At 39.6% G+C, this 18,475-nt stretch overlaps 1 long non-coding RNA gene across 1 annotated transcript; it reads right to left on the reverse strand.

Moving 5' to 3' along the window:
• Positions 1–1,372: 1,372 nt before the first annotated feature.
• LOC111673864 lies at positions 1,373–2,621 on the reverse strand. Its single transcript, XR_002762131.1, has 2 exons — positions 2,508–2,621; positions 1,373–1,632 (listed from the first exon to the last, which is right to left on the reverse strand). It is a non-coding gene; the product is annotated as an uncharacterized LOC111673864 (long non-coding RNA).
• Positions 2,622–18,475: the final 15,854 nt, after the last annotated feature.

Here is an 18,475-nt window from a genome sequence, read left to right on the forward strand (position 1 = left end):
CTTTTACAGAGTCGTGTACGTGTGAATTAATATCAATCCTTTATTTTTTAAATTATTTTGTCGCATTTAAGAAATGACTAAGTTATTCGATACAAATATTATTAACGGATAAGTTACATTTCGCTCGACACAATTGTGAAGCTTTATATCGTCTCTCAACTGGGGTTATGAATTTTCAAGAACAAGCGCCCTGGTCAACCTGGAGAATTCTTCCCAATAAATTGTGCCGCGCCCATCGTTTTGAAAAAAGCAAATAGACGATAAACGAGCCCAAAAGTGATCTAATCCTCGCGTGGGTAGATGCTTGGCCCTCATTTTCTCCGGCACGCAGTTCCGCCATTGTTCTGTCCATCAATCACGCCAGTGAACACAGGGCGACACTTCAAATCGTTTAAACTCATTCGCTACCTTTATCCATTGACTCATAATTGTCCAGTGAGCAGTCGCGACCACGCGTCGATCATTTCCATGCATATCATTTTCCTTCTTCAATTACAACAGGGGCCAGTCCTACACCGCATTTCGTTGAATAGTGCACATATTGTGGCTACTAATCATACCTAGATACCAATGTCATAATCTTCTTATAATCTATTTTTAATATTAATAATTTTGCACATAATTAAAGACATTTATTACTATACATCAAGCTCTCTGTAACGAGCTTTTGGTACTGATGTGTGGAGAGATGGTGTGTGTGCCCTGTTTGTTGTGTTTCGTCCCGGGTCTGCCTGTGTGGACTCGTCAGTAAGGCTATCAGGCAGACCCTGCCTTAGACACCGAAAAATCTCTCCTGAGTGGGATTTGAACCCGAGAGACTACATGGTATGAGCGGTGAGCTTAACCGCTGGGCTATCGAAGGCAGAACTTGTAATATATATATGTGCTATGACCGCCACAAGCTATTACAAATTTTGGGTCTTAGGTGTGGTGGTGGAGATGGTGTACCCCATTTGTTGTGTTTCGTCCCGGGTCTGCCTGTGTGGACTCGTCAAGTAAGGCTATCAGGAAGACCCTGCCTTAGACACCGAAAAATCTCTCCTGAGCAGGATTCGAACCCGAGAGACTACGTGGTATGACGGTGAACGTAACCGCTTGGCTATCGAAGGCCCGTGTAGAAGGAAGAACTTCTCATATATATATGTGTGTGTGTGCTATGACCACCACAGAATTAAAATTTGTGTGGTCTGAAAAATGAAATAAATTATATTTATTTTTTCCTAACCAAAGATACGATCATAATATGTACCGACATGGAGATAGTATTTCGCCATGTTTTCATGTGAATGGTACACATGCTAATGTCACAAGTATTAACTCGCGCGCAATTATTATAATTTTAGATTAAAACTAATGAAGAAGTCGAAGATCATACATTTTGCAGAACTCAAACGCTTTAGTTTCTCAACTTCTTTAACAAAACATGTCCTATTTACACAGTCTAACCGAACGTCAACAATAAGCACATCTCTTCCAGTACTATACTAGTAAGCGTTATTGTATTTATTTACAAATTACGTTTATATATGTGTACTGAATGGCTTAACTACTCATTCTTCATATCATGTAGAGACTTCCTTCCGATTGCTTATATCGCCCAGGACTGATATTCTCCGAAAAGATCACAAAATCCTGCAGAAAAAAAATAAACATTTAATAAGTCATAAGTATAGGTTTCTCGTTCAGTTCCTGTTAACACTAGGTTTACGGGACCCGTCAATTTGACGGAATTCAAACTTCGAAAAGAAATACCGAAAAAACCATAGCATTAATTTTAACCATTTTTGTATCGTAAATTAATCATTTCATCCAAAGAATTTGTACACGCAATTATTTTTCCCTAAGCCTTCTAATTATTAAAATCTGTATGTAGTATACCTATTTCTACGAAACCCGTCAAATTGACGGACTAGCTAATTTCATAAACAATCCATATATATTTGCTTCGTTGCAGAGAGTGTAAGGCGAAGATGAGAGTAAAAATTTGCATTGAAAGTGGAAAGATAAAAGGATCTTCGGATAGTGAAGAGGAAAACTTCTTGAAAGGGGGTCGTAGCAAGAAAAGGATGTGCATTCTTTCTAGTTCTGACTCCGAGGATGAGAGGACGAGCATTCCAATAATTTCCGTGATAATTTTTAAAAAAGGACTTTTTACTTATTAATAATTCATTTAAACGTAAAGCCTAATGTTGTTTAATTCAGACTTAATTTGAATATATCGATTTTTTAAAGAAAATGCGTGTTTTCGTTTACCCGTCAATTTGACGGATGCTCGTAGAAACAGGTATATATAAAACGCCCGTAAACCTAGTGTTAATCAAATCGTCGCTCTCGCCTGTTGGCGAGGCTTAGCACCCCTTTCTCTCGGTGCGTCTGGAGAGGTTAAGAAAAAGATACTCGTAGAAAGAGTTCAGCGTCGGCCGTGGAGTAGCTTCCCCGAGAACGGAGATCTCTCGAGGAACTCGCCTCTCCTTGTCTGGGCTACCACTGAAGCTTAAAGCACTTACGCGTCGCAGACGGCGGCGATGACACCACTGCGCCATTAACCCCTCATTAGCGGTGGGAGATGTACATACATCTCTCTCTCGCGTTGTCTCGCCACGCGCCACCGCATAGTCCCGAGATCGAGTCTGCGCATGCGCAGTCAAGACGGTGGCGGCGCGAACCGAGGCGGCGTCACGCGCCGGTGGCGCTGAGGTCGCGCCTCGTCATACGTCGTGGGTGAGTGTTTGCAATCTTGTCGCAACCTTGCTAGCAAGGACCACCTTTATTTATCGTTCCTGCGTCCGCAGGTCGTATTCGTTCGGGCTCGTCCTTTGACCGCTGACATCGACTCGGAAGGCTGCGTCACTCGAAACTTCTAGTCTCTCTGAACACGAGGGGGAGAATTTTTTTAGTAATAATTGCAACATCTTTATTCATGGCCTCTCTGGAAACAAGTATTGTCCCGCTGGGAGTATATTAAATAAAGGTTACCGTTTAGTATCTGTCATCTAGAACTCAAGAACCGACATTGCCGCCGGCAGGAAATACTTGGCATGAATAGCTCTGAGCAGCAATTAAGGATATCCTTCATCGAAATGTTGGAAAAAGATTTCCAGTTTCCAGATAAAGATCTCCTAAGGTAGGAAATTAGTTACTTTTGGTTAGAAGCAAACGGAATCTGGTGAAAGTTACGAGCGAGTAAACTTGTCGGACCTTGTCCGATATATTGGACCCGGCGATATCTACATTTTTCACATTCCACCAAAGTCACGAAAATTAAGGCGATGTAAAAATGGCATCCGAGGGATCAATCATTTGTGAAACTTTTCACGAAACCGAGTACACCAAATCGTTTGAAAGTTTACCACGTGAATGTGAAAGTCCTAAGAAAGGCCCTGATACCCATTAAATTTCATTTTCTACGAAATTATTAAAAATCGTTTATACAAAAATTGAAAAAATGAAGTTTTACAAGCGTCAAGACTTTCTTTAAAGTCTCCATATTTACGGGATAACATTTCAACCGATTTCATACTTACATTTCGGAAAAAAGTTCATAAACGAGACTAGACGCCCCTTTCGTATCACCTTAAAATTCCAGACTGAGTTCATCCTCCATTTATTTTTATCGGCTCAATATCAATACACTCGATTTCATTGCACTTTCATTAATCCGCAAGTCATCTACCATTCTCACTTTAAAAGCATTTTCACTTTGTCGAGGAAGAATACCTACATTTCCTCCGGGAACTCGTAAGACGTCTTTCGACCCATAATATTAGATTGAGGAATAAGTTTCCGCCGTTCTCAACGTAACGTAACGTAATTAAAAATGGGGGAACTTATTCCTGAACCTAATAATAGAGAGATCAGCACTAAAACTACCCTAGCATGGGAACAGTACAGTACTCACGTGGTTGAAACGTTAAGGGGGTATTATCGCCTAGAAGCTTGTTTTTTCAGTAATTTTTAGGAATTAATTTTTCGAAAACTATCAAATCTACAGAGCCAGGGTTTTTGACGCATATTAAGACGTTTCAACTGGCAACACAAATTTTTATGAAATTCATTATTGAAATCTATGCAAGGTATGCGCTGTTATGCAGGTCATTGCGGGAGACGCTCGTCCAATCGGGCAGACGGGTTGCGGCGATTTTAGTCGTCCGAAACCGAAGAACAAAATTTTGTTTAAATCTATATAAATGTAATTACCGTCTGAACTAGAACTAAGTAAGTACGAAATTTTTTTTCGGAATCGCAGCTGTTTGAAAATTAAGGTGCCATTTTCCCGGAAAATTTTAAACTAAAACATGAGAGCGGGGCTAAAATATCCAAGCTATCGGTATTATTCTAGTTCGGACTATAGGTAAAGGTTCCGTCGAAATGTGTGCAAAACCCGAAGTGAATCGGCCTAATAGTTTTTGAGAAGAACGTGTGCCCGACTTGAAAATTGTCGTTTCGAGAAAAACGCGTTTAAAGTTTGCCATACATTTAGCACGTACGGTGGATAACAACTGATTTGAGTAAGTTACCCTTTAACCCCCTAACTTGTGCGTTCGAGTTAATTCGAGCGTGTTAAACAGGCCAAACTGTGCACACTCGAGATCATTCGAGCGGCGTTGTATTTTATGCTACTATAATTTTTCACCCTCGAGTATAATCGAGAATTTTATTTTTTTGCCAAGACAATGTAGTTTTTTTTCCTTTAAAAAAATTGATTTTTTTTGGCCGGTTTTTTGAAAAAATCTGTGCGTTAAGGGATTAATCAGCTATACCGGGACCATACAAACCATCTTATCGAACCTTAATCACCTTTTAAAAAAAGAATATCGAGCCGCACAATGGACACAACGGTCTAGGTACAACGGTCGAGGGGATGACTACCTTCCGCCCCCCAACGCACCGCAGCCTTTAAGATGAAATGAAACACCTCGAGGAACTTGATCGACGTCGATAAAGAATATTTTTCTAAATGCCTACGTTGCCGACGTTCGTTTTTATATTGACAGCTGTGTCGAATTATATTGAGTATTGTACCAAATGGCATACTCCACCTGTAGTTTTCGTACAATAAATATCAAGAAATCGAAGTAAAACACCAGAAATCCTTTGGATTCATGCTTTCTGGAGCCCTAATTGACTGCAGAGGGACCCCCTGCGCCATCTGTGATTTCCAGGTCAATTATATTTTCACTCCGAGACCTCGTATTCCCATCGTTTTAGCATAGAAGCAACACTTTTTTTGCCTTTATTCCGTTCAAATGCGAGTTTATCGATTACCAGAGTGTCCTAAATTGTCATAAAATTGTCCTGACCCTTTCGTTTTTCATATCAGAGCCTTCGATAATTGTATATTGATCGAAACATGAGAGCTCGATGCCATTTTGGTTCTGGTCTGGGCTAAGTTAAAAAAGTTTTCCAAAAATCCAAATTTTGAATGTGTCAGGACAATTCTTAGATGATCAGGAGTGATGTGTCAATGTTTCGGATAGTTTGGTCGAATATCCTTAAAAAAAAGTGTTGTATCCGAATTGACTGATTTGAAGGGGGTTTCACTTCACCTTAAACCTCTGTAACCACGGGAGTTCGACGAATTTCAAATTAATATTTTCGAGACACATTATCAGAATCTCAAACTATAAGAACATGCAAAAAACAATCGAATTTTTGAAGTTTCTAAACGATAATACCCCCTTAAAACATCTATTCAAAGCTAAAGCATCGGAAACAATCGAAAGACCGAACTGGTCCAAGTCACCCAGTTTGCCTACTAGACCAGCTGGCAACAGTATACAACTCAATTGGCTGCGGTGCGTTCACTCAAAAGACGTACGTACCACGGTACGGTCGCGGTCTTGCGAAATCGCCGATATATTACATATAGAACGGCGTGCTAATTTTTCCCTTGTTTATGACAAGTCGAAGCGCAAGCACGGGGCGAATATGGTCGAGAGGTCTGTGGTTCTTTTGCACCTCGTTACCCGATAGTCTTTACTGCACCGTGGGTGGGTGTTTGCAACCTCATGTCGCAACCTTGCAAGCAACGACCAAGTTTATTTGTCGTTTTTGCGCGCGGGGCACTGCTCGCAAGAACTCGGTTAACTTCATCCTCGGCCCAGTGTCGTCAGAGACCACGAAGAGTCTTCCGCGCAAGAAATGTCCAATGATGCCCAATGATGAGCGCAGCTCCTTCATCCAACTCCGTCGGGACGTCGGAGAAGGTTCGCTTCTGGAAAGAGACCTCGCAAGATTGAAGCCGAATCGTTTCTCAGTAAAAAAGGAGCGGGCGTTGGAGAGAGAGTACTCAGGCCGGAGGTTCGATCTCTGACTCATGCTAAAATAAGAGCGGGTGAACATAGGGCCGAATATAATTACGAGCACAAACATGTAATGGATGCAATGAGAGTTTTTCAATTGCACTGACTGAGCATATACCACATGTAATGAAAATCCTTTTTATGCGAAATGCTTCTTGTTGGATCGTTGAAAAACTTAACAATTTATTTTAACGATCTGAGCTTATGTTCGAAGGTGTACAATTGAAGTCCGGTTCTCGAAGTACAATGTGTTCGATAACGCGCGGAAATCTAACTAACAAGGAAACATTCCCAAGTGTCCGCCTCCGATCTTATTGAGTTTCATATATGTTGAAGAACACAAAAATCTAAGAGACACGTGTTTTTTTATATCTGCAATGGTCCACATTTAAGGGGTGAAACAACCCCCTAAAGTGTAGCGAAAAATCGGTTTTTTAAATATTTTTCGTAGGAGCAGTGGAGGGATTTCGACGAAACTTTGTATAAACGTATTCTGTATAAGGACGGTGACAACACAATATTGTTCAGCAATGTTGCACCCCCTCAAGGGGGTGAACTACCCTTCAGGTGACATTTTTTTGTAATATCCATTAAACAAGCACTCCTACTTAAGTTCCACTTACGCGATGTGATTGCTCGCAAAAAATTAAGAAATACGTGTTTTTTGCTTTTTGCCAATAAACATTTAAACATCGGTTGTAAACAATGAATGTAGGTGGTATTGAAAATCCAATTTTATCGTTTCACCACGGAGATTGTATTACTAGTTGGAAACGGGTGATGACTGCATCGTCGAATCCGTTGCGAAACAATTTTAGCCTCTGAAACTATTTTTTAATTTATTTATAAATAATTGCATGTTATGAAAATCAATGACATTTTGAAGAATTACCACGTTGACACGACTTATGTACGATGAATTGGTCACGATATAACCCAATAAAGGTAGTCGGGATATACCCTAATACCACCTACATTCATTGTTTACAACCGATGTGTAAATGTTTATTGGCAAAAAGCAAAAAACACGTATTTCTTAATTTTTTGCGAGCAATCACATCGCGTAAGTGGAACTTAAGTAGGAGTGCTTGTTTAATGGATATTACAAAAAAATGTCACCTGAAGGGTAGTTCACCCCCTTGAGGGGGTGCAACATTGCTGAAAAATATTGTGTTGTCACCGTCCTTATACAGAATACGTTTATGCAAAGTTTCGTCGAAATCCCTCCACTGCTCCTACGAAAAATATTTAAAAAACCGATTTTTCGCTAAACTTTAGGGGATTGTTTCACCCCTTAAATGTGGACCATTGCAGATATAAAAAAACACGTGTCTCTTAGATTTTTGTGTTTTTCAACATATATGAAACTCAATAAGATCGGAGGCGGACACTTGGGAATGTTTCCTTGTAAGTCCAGTGCAATGTCGCGTGCGAAGCGATTGAAGTTAGTCTGCCGGAGATTGTAGAAGATTCTAACTGTGCCCAGAGGGACTCTTTTTTAAAGCGGTTTCGGATGCTGTCCTCTAGGGCGGAGTTTTTTGCAAAGCGTTCGCTGATAGGCATAGCGAAATAAAGTGGGATTTATAATCGAAGGCGATTGGTTAATGAGGACTGAGAAAGGGAAAAGTTAATGTTGTTTAAGGAGGCTTAGGTGGGGAATAAAAAAGATGGGCTATAGGACCAGGAGTTCCTAGAAGTAAACAAATCATGGGCTAAAGAACCGCGGTAGTAGATAAGAGAGCGAAGCGCTAGAGTTTCTGTTTATACATTAATTTAAGTTATGAGTATAATACGTTACTGAATTATTGGTGCTAGATGACATGGAGAGACACGAGGAAAAATAAACAGAATTTGAAATAAGGAAGAAATAGAACATCTAGATCGCTGCAGAGAGTATTCCAATTAAAATTTAGCGTTATAATTATTATATTATGGATTAGTCCTAACAGTTCCGTATTTGCAGAAATGAAGGTGGGGATGTTAATTAATAAGGCGGCAGTTAGGCCTGCTTAACCTGCGATTGAAAGTAAAGTTTTGCGTATAATCCTAACAAATCCGAGAACTTAATTAATGAAATCGCAATCCTAATTGTTGACAAATGATCGCTATGTTTCAGTGATGGTCGAATGATTCAACACTTCTGAAGGTTGGAGGAATATTAGATGATAATTTCTTTTCTATATTGTGGAAGCGAAAGCAGGAAATAAAGAATTAATGCATCGTTATATGTTATAACTATAGTAATTTCTTGCATATCGTACTTTACTTTCTTCATATTTTCCTCGGTTCTGTAACTTTTCGTGGTGGAATAAATTATTTTATCTAAACAAGACTTATTTTCAGACGCGAAGTTTTTCAATTTCTCTACAATTTCAATTACTGAGTTTTCTCCAACAGTCGCTGAAATCCCTTTCGTGAAAATTGGTGGCAGTTCCGAACGTCGTTCATTTCCGTTGGGCAAATCGACCCAATTTCATTGGTGCGTGATTGCAATCTGCAGAGCAATTGAACGAAATATTCGTTAGACGTATGACATACCTATTCTTATTGTCCTTGTCGGAAACAATTTTACTCATTTCTGATTCCCTGTTAATAAAAACAATTCTGATGGGTTGATCTGTTTAATTTTCCCTGCAGTGCTTACCGTGTAAGCTTCTTTTTGCAAATAGTGCTTAGTTAGCGTTACAGAAATTTCATACTTTTTCATATTTCATTTGAAATTTCATACGTTTCATCATTTTTTTTTTATTAAATACATTTGCTTAAGTACTGAACAGTACTTTATATACAATTTGTTGTACTCCATCCCCCATGTCTGAGTCGGTGGTGGAATATCAACATCTCGATGAGCGCCTCCGCTCTACGACGACGAAGACAATCAAATTAATTGACATTTTTGTTCGTCAATAAACATCCTTACGCGATATAGTAATAAAACCTAGCCAACGTCCTTTAAGATACCATACGAAATATCTGTAAAAATCAAATAAAAATCGGCCCAGTAGATTTCAAGTTTAGCGCAGATATGCAATCATAAGTATATAACATAATGTGATAGTATATATAATATGTAATATGCTATATAAAGAGAGATAGAGAGAGGAAGGAGAAGAAGATAGAAATAGATTGATAGAAGAAAATATATACATAATAGAAGATAAAGTTTAAATAAGAATATTAAAAGCAGACGCATGCTTTCAAATTGTTGACATCAGAGATCCTCTTTTTTATCCTGCTTTAGTCGCTTTTCACTATTTTAATTTACTAACCGCTGGGAGCGGGAACTATGAATAACTTTCTAGTTTAATAATTATAAAACATGAGTCGAAAACTGATTAAATAACTAGTTCAAAGTATATAAACACGCTTTAATTCCTGTCATTTTAATGGCGTAGTGCTGTTTCCTGTTTCTGATCGAATGACATAAGTTTCTTTGGTTAATCAAGATCCGTACAGACCGAGTATACATCGATCGTCCAACACTAGAGGCTTAGTCCTCATTCGCCAAGTGCTCCGTATCGATCGATTTTTAAAAATAGGTATATTGCCGTCAGCAAACCCTCTCATCAATTATTCATTTTCCAGGAAACTTACAATTGCCTTCCTTGGTGCGTCTCTTCGCGCTTTTGCGAAACAATCAACTCATACAAATTTTAAAACTAAGTACACAATTGGATCGAATGCCTTTACTCTATACGGAGACAAATAAGAGCCTTAAGGTGATATGAAAGGGTCATTCTATATATTGGGTTGTTTGGAAAGTAATTTCGTTTTTTTTTTTATGAAAATGAAAGACAATTTTTTTATAGCGAATAAATATTTTATTGAATTATATATTGCCCATTCCGGTCCAATACCATTTGCCATCTTTCTGGCAGTAGCATGATTCCATGCTCATAAAATGTTTGGTTTTTGCTGTCAAAAAACTAATCTAGGTGATTTTTGACCTCCTCATTTGAAGTAAAGGTTTTACCGTTTAAAAAATTTGGTAGAGACCGGAACAAGTAATAATCAGAAGGTGCCAGATCTGCAGAATATGGTGGGTGTGGCAGTATATCCCATCCAAGCTGTAGAAGCTTTTGGCGAGTTAAGAAACTTGTACGAGGTCTCGCATTATCTTGGTGAAACACTACACCTTTTCTATTGATCAATGCTGGTCTCTTCTGTTTAAGTGAATCATTTAATTTGTGCAGCTGGTGACAGTACACTTCAGAATTGATCGTTGTTTTGATCGGTAGAATCTCAAAAAAAAAGGATTCCTTTGAAATCCTACCAAATAGATACCATCACCTGTTTTTGATGAATTTCGGCTTTCGAAGTTCTTTGAGCCGGTTCATCTTTTTTACTCCATGACCTCTTGCGTGTAACATTGTTGTAGACAACCCATTTCTCGTCCCCAGTGATGATGCGCTTCAAAAATGGATCACATTCTTGACGTTTGAGAAGCAAATCACAGACGTCAATGCGATGACACAAATTTCTTTCCGCAAGAACATGAGAAATCCATATTTTCGAGCTTTAAGATTAAACCTAGGCGTTTCAAATGATCATGAACGGTTGAATTCGATAAATTTAATCTCCCAGCGATTTCACGAGTTATTATTCGCCGGTTTGTATCGATTAATGCCTTTATTGTGTTTTCATCAGCTTTAAGTGGTCTTCCAGAACGTGGTGCATCTTCGATATCAAAATTGCCGGATCGATATTTTGCAAACCAGTTTTGACCCTGGCGTTCTGTCAATACATCTTCTCCATACACATCGGATAATTTTTTTCTTGCTTGAACAGCATTTTTACCTTTTCGATAGTAAAAAAGTAAAATATGCCGAAAATGCCGCTTTTCACTTTCCATATTTGAAAGGGTACCAACCAAAAACCACTGCGTAGAATCAATAAAACTTTTTCACAAGCAAGCCTTGCTAGATCAGCTGTCAAAATATATAATGATTATGCGGTTTAAGTGTGAAGTTGGCCGTAAAAAAAAAAATTAAGTCCTCCGTTGGGAAACAACGAAATTACTTTCCGAACAACCCAATATATAAAACGTAAAAATATTTATAAAATTTTTCTCCAAACCGGGTGCACAGAATTATCTGAACCTTTAACACGTGACCATGGATGCCCTAAGGAAGAACGTGATGCTCATGAAATTTCATTTTTCGGGAAAAAAAATGGTATTTATTGAAGGAAATATTTCGAAGAGACAAAGGCAAAATGATCGAACGTCCGTGGGCGGGCCTATTCTCAGAATCATGGGCGAGGAAACGCGAGCATGTTTAGAAGATATGAGCATTGCTTAAATAATTGATACTGCTAGACCAAGACGGTCCCTGCGAACAGTGGACGGAACGGCACTTGGTCGAGGATCGCAGAACGGAACGCTTGAATCCAATTTATATGTCTCCTTCTTGAACAATAAGTCAATTGATATACCTGTGAATTTACGGAAAATATAGACTCGTGAACAGTAGTTTCGCTTCAGTAATTTCTCCTCCTACATTATCTCGGGCAAGAACCAAAAAAAATATTTTTTTTCCAAAAGTATTCGTGCAATTAACCATACAGAGCCATCTCTCAGGAACCTCAATTCGATATTAACGAACAGATAGTAGACTTTTAAAGAGCCCACTATTTGTTTTTACTGAATTAATTGTCATATAGATCAGAAAAAAAAATTAGTCCAATCGTATCATCTCCAACATTGATAGAAAAAAATGAATGAACGTATCGTTATCTGAAGATGGCTTATGATTTAATAGTCTTTAAATGTAATATAAATCAGTACCTTGCTATAGTAATAAACAGTATAAAATATCATCATAAATATGGTTTACACTTTGCAGTTGCAGCTCCTTTAGTGAACCGATGATAATGCGAAACATCTACCAAGGGAAGGTTATAAGATAAAACCTGTAAAGCCGAAACGGACAGTGAGATTAATACGTCTACGAACAGTAGAATCATAAAGATTAAGGATCGGATAAAAGCACACGGCCAAGAAAAATCATTGAGCCCGACTGCAAGACGTGTCCAGATAAGAGTAATACCATTATGCCTACGTACACGACGTGAATTGTTGGTACGAGTGGCGTAGGTACTCGAGCAATCGTATCACTTTACGATTCCCGATAGTCCTTGGTATTTCCAACTGACAATTCAGATATGTCATCAAGATAAAAAAAGCTTTCTGCATTATTCGATGCCTAGCGAAATGTCTGGTTTGATGTAATATTAGGCCTAGATCTCATAAATCATTTTTTTTCTACCCTCTAACTCGTGACAAGTATATGTCCACCCTGCTTGTTTCTCGTTGACAAAATATTTCCTATCAGCAGTAAAGGGGAATATTAGTAGGTGAATCTCTTCATTTTTTAATAAGGAAGTGAATGATCCATAACAAATTTTATTTTATTTGAGTTTTTGGTTGATAAAATCCCCCCATTTAACGACAGATTAAAATAACAAATGTACCGACAAGGACTTCATTCTGTTATTGTTGTACTTATCATTTAATTAATGCTCATGCTTATATTAGTAATGGTTGTATTATTGTTATTACTATAGTATTATTATTTTTACACGATATGACATTACGCGACAATATCTCTCATTACGCAAACAAGTAAAACATTAGCGTTTTCCGTTTTTGGATAGCTGAATTTAAGATATTAAGTTCATTGTTCGTGAGGGAAAGAAGTAAAATCTAACAATGGATGTAATTGACGTTAGTTGAAGCGTCATAATTATTTATGATAGTGAGTCTGCCAACGACACGACATATTCAATACAATTATATGTACTTACACAGCATATATGTAATCGTTACTTAGGGTGTTTCCTTATTGCCACATTCATAAGAAAGATTTACTCCCGATGCCTAAGTACGAAAATACTATTTTCCGTATTAACCAATATTCCTCGAATCGTTTTCAGTACTAATATCATTACTTTTATGAGAATGATTCGATATTTAAAAATAAACGGCAGCATCGTAAGAAGCAGGCATTTTAATATTTAGTATTTATCACTCCTCAATTTGCCATAAATCTAAATTTTTTACAATATGTGCAAGATAGAGGAAAAGCATTTTCCCGTCGTGTACTATTTATAGGACCGTTCTTATTACGGTCTGCAAATACGGCCACCTACCCAGCGCGATTTGTTGGAAAAGACGTATCTATACGAGTAATCGCGCATTTATACTCCTGGATAATAATTCCTATACGTTTCTCATGAGAACAACAATTCCGTACATAAATCAACATGGCGGGACAAAGAACGCGTAACCGTTCAAACAATCCTACTACTTTGCGAACTTAGAATCCAGTTAAGAAGAAACTGTCGCTCGTGTAATTCTCGTTAATATCATTACGCCCACATACAATAAACAATGCAAAGCAATATCCAAGACCAAACGACCAATCCCACCATTTCGCGTTCCTTGACTCTCGTGCTTCTGGTTAATGATTTACATATGATGTCAAAATGGAACAAAAAAGGCCTTTAGCCGTTAACTACCTCCCATTGAATCATCCTCATTACCGATACCTCTTTAGGAGCATTCGAAATACATAAATCGTTTCCAAGTGATTTATTAGTCTCGGGTTGCACCGTTTCGATTTACGTTAGGGTGATTCTGGGAAGCGATAATGTCAGGCACCCAGAAAGATCTTCCATAGCAGCGTCCCCACGCGATAATTCGTGTGATAATATGTACAACATCGGGTTTTCAAGTGTCCTGGCTCGAACTCACTTCGTAACATGCCTCTTCGATCAGTTTCTTGGCCTGCTCCTAGTTTGACTTTTAGTTGGGTTCGTAGTTAAGCTTGTAGTTTAGTTTGTAGCTTGGCCTGTAGATAATTCGCAGTTAGGCTCTTAAGGTGAAGTGAAACCCCCTTCAAATCAGCCGATTCGAATACAACACTTTTTTTTTAAGGGTATTGGACCAAACTGTCCGAAACTTTGACACATCACTCCGGATCATCTAAGAATTGTCCTGACACATTCAAAATGTGGATGTTTCAAACAAATTTTTTAACTCAGCCCAGACCAGAACCAAAATGACGTCGAGCTCTAATATTTCGATCAATATACAATTATCGAAGGCTCTGGTATGAGAATCGAAAGGGTCAGGACAATTTTACGACAATTTAGAACACTCTGGTAATCGATAAACTCGCATTTGAACGGGATAAAGGCAAGAAAAGTGTTGTATGCGCTTCTATGCTAAAACGATGGTAATACGAGGTCTCGGAGTGAAAATTTAATTGACCTGGAAATCACAGATGGCGCAGGGGGTCCCTCTGCAGTCAATTAGGGCCCCAGAAAGCATGAATCCGGAGGATTTCTGGAGTTTTACTTCGATTTCTTTATAATTATTGTACGAAAACGACAGGTGGAGTATGCCATTTGGTACAATACCCAATATAATTCGACACAGCTGTCAATATAAAAACGAACGTCGGCAACGTAGGCATTTAGAAAAATCTTCTTTATCGACGTTGATCAAGTTCCTCGACGTGTTTCACTTCACCTTAAACAGATTGAATATTGTATGTAATTTGCCTTAATTTCATCGACCTTATTTTGTTAATAGTAGCCAGTGCAAATGTATGCGACACAAGAAATTCTTTTTGTGTTCTAGAAAGTGATTTATTCACTCGGTGTAGTGCAATGGACGTTAGATAAAAGTGTCTTGGCTAGAATTTGGCTCGAAATTCGGCTGAAAGCGTAGATCGGATCTCGACATTCAACTCATTGACATCGTTATTTTCGAGGCCACAGAACCCGAAGGCACTTGCCCTTAGATTACGGAACCCTAATCTAACTTTTCATCTCTTAATTTACCGGGCAACGGAAATTTAACGAAATTCCAGGTTCCTGCCCCATGGATGACCGTCTGACGACTCACTGAATCGCAACCCTCAAACTAATGGCCTCCGCTAGGGAAAACTATTCCAAGAACTTGGGAGAGATTCCTCGATCCTCGTCCTCTGTGAATTTACGAACACATTTATTACCCCATATTAACTCCTAATGACTGAAACGAATTGGAATCCAACTTTTCCGTGACGTTCATGTAACGATAAATAGAATTAATTAAACAATATGTTTAGTTGTTACACGTGTATAAAGTAATTCATTCTCACGTCGGTTACGTATGGTTCCAAATAACAAAATGGGTTTTGGAACGTAGTAACGCTGTTGTGCACCAAATAAATATTCCAGGACTATTTAGAGTTACGTGGAAGACACAGAATGTCTGTTACCACATGAATAGTTTAACATATAACAGAAAATATAACAATACAATATGATGATCTATTCGAGTTGCGAGATCGATGTGAGTTTAGTTGTGGATGTTTTGCTTCTGGTCGACTAAAAAAGTTGAGCTCCATGGAAGACTCCGTTGCCTTAGTGGGAAAAGAAAAATTCCGCGGAAAAGGGAGAATGTTGTCCCTTTTTTACGACTTGGGACGAAAGATTTTCGCTTGCCATGAGTCGCAAGTAAGGTCATTTTTACCCGCTTGGTACATGTCCAAATAACATCGAAAATCACGTGCACTTTATGGCAGGATGAAGACCCTTCAAATTGCCTTTTTACTGCGACGCCCATCGTGAGAAACGAGTGAAACTCAAGACTCGAATCTTAGCACATGTGTTTTCCAACTGATGCAAACTAATGTTAACGTTTCATGAAATTATATGTTAATTTACAAATATTACGTCCTCGAGACGACACATAAGGATACGTGTACTGGTAGGCATGAACGCCTTGCCTACGGATACGGCACCGTCAGTGTATGTGCGGCAGAGATTTATGTATTCCGTGTTCTTCCATAAAGGTACCAATTTCAGGTTGGGTTTGGGAACGAAAGTACTTATACCAAAGTCAAAAATAAAAGCGGATGCAAAAGTCCAAACGATGCGAAACTTTCGTATACAGCAAAAGCGAAATCAAATATGCGCGACAACCCTGCTTCACGCGGACTTGGCAGATATCGCTATAGGAGAGTGACATCTCTATGTACCCTTAACACGTTCCGTGCCACGTGTACCACCGAAAGTGCGCGTTAACCTTCGGGTGGTACACGGCGTGGCACGGAACGTGTTAACGACCACACAATACTCCTGCTGTACTTCGTCTAACAAGAGCTGTAAGAGTCATTACACTTTCTTGCTTATTCCACATACAAATCTCACGCAAAGTGTGCGAAGGGACCACACGCCCTGACTCCTTCACCCCTGTAGACGCACTCTCAAGGTGTTGCCCGAGGACCAACCCTGGGAAGGAAACTTCGGCCAGAGAAACGACTCGCTTTTAGCTCGTTCCAAAGTACGGCGGCAGCTCACGGAGGCCTCTCATCAAAAGTTCCCTTTTCTCTCTGGCTCGGTAACCGCAGAAACTCTTTCTCAAAGGACATCTCCTTTATGCGGACCGACACAAGGGCCGGTCTGTGGCGCCGCGCTCGGGAACCGGAAGATCACTCCTGGGCCCGAATGGACCCCTTGAATAGGGACGGAGGATCCCTCGGAATATGGGAAAATCTCGACGGGCACTAATGGGGTGGCTGCGGTGTACCTCTGAAAATGGTCTCTTCCGAGATCCGAGTGCGCAACGCCGAGGCGCACTTCTGTCGCCCGTCGAGGAGAGCAGCCGAGCCATATCTGGCAAGGCCGCTAGTCCATATGGGATTGGGCCGAGTAATGGGCTTTACTCTCTATCTGCCAACTCGAGACGTATACCTCGGGCTGGAACGACTCCTCAAAACGACGTCGTTCACCGCGATCGCTTTCTAGGGGAAAGACAGCCGAGACAGGCGGCGCGCTAACGACATCCATTCATAGATTCTTCGATAGGCGAGGTGTACTCGGAGAATTATTTCTACCCTGTGATAACTGCACTCGACATGGTTACCGCAGCTACCGTAACGGGCCTTGTTCTCAGCCTCCTGAGTCACCAGACCTCATGAAAATGGCATCATTCGCTGCGACGAGTTCAAGGCAAGCAATGGTCTTGGAACCTCGCTTGGCACTTACCGAGAAGTTTCCGCACGCATAGGATGCAACTCTGCGGAGGAATTTTGCTTTGTAACGTGACCCGGCAAAACTGAAGCAACAGCAATTTTTGGAAGCCATTTCGTGCTTTTAAGGTGATGTGAAAGTGGCGACACGGAGGTCTCGTTTATGAAAGTTGCCTCTGAACTGGGTGTATCGAATCGTTTCAAAGTATACAACGTGAAGATGGAGGCTATGAGAAAGGTCCTGACCCCCATGAAATTTGAATTGTATAAAAACCTATTGAATAATAAACTGTTAACACATTCGCGACCGGTACATTTTTCCCGTTTCAAATACTGAGTACCGGCGAAAATAATGAAATTCTGAAACTGGTTGTCGCATACTTGTATCGTTAAAGGGCGTGATTCACGTCAGCGGTCGCGAATGTGTTAATAGGTATTATACAAATTTTTTATTAAAAATGAAATTTCATGGGTGCCAGGACCTTCCCTATAGCCTCCATATTCATGTTGTAAAGTTTGAAACGATTGGGTGCACTCAGTTCGGAGGAAAGTTTGATGAACGATCGGCCACTTTCACATCCCCTTATGTTAAATCGCAATTTATTGTGCGGAGCATATAGGCAATTGGCGAATGTATTCGACCGTAGGGATTACTTAATTATTATTAATGCTTCGTGTGTACAATTGCGATCGTAATGGATCCTAAATTCTCTACTTGCTGAGTCGCGGTAGTCTGTCAAGCACGATTGATGAAATCGACGCTCCTGGCCGCGATGACTTGTCGAAGGAAAGATCGCAGCGGCATATCTGGTGCCAACGACTTCCATTGTTGATTAGATGATACGTCTGTCTAATCGTTAGCATTACTCGTACATGAATCTTTGATTTATGGCGATTTCATTTCAAATGTTTGCAGGAACAACCATAGCAAGCCTTGGTTTCTATCTTCGACTCAGGATGTCCCAGCAAAGACGACTCGTGAAAACGCTATCGGTCTTCGAAATTACTTTCTAGAAACAGGGTAGTAACAGAACACTACTAACAATCGCGGTTATAGATGTTCAGATATATCCAGTGAAGTATTACAGTCATTTACTTAGTCAAGATTACTACACATTTATTTACATACACGAAGGAGTCAATACATAT

The sequence above is a fragment of the Orussus abietinus genome, unplaced genomic scaffold (genome assembly GCF_000612105.2).
Source record: "Orussus abietinus isolate OABI.00-Male unplaced genomic scaffold, Oabi_2.0 scaffold105, whole genome shotgun sequence".
Taxonomy (NCBI): Eukaryota; Metazoa; Arthropoda; class Insecta; order Hymenoptera; family Orussidae; genus Orussus; species Orussus abietinus.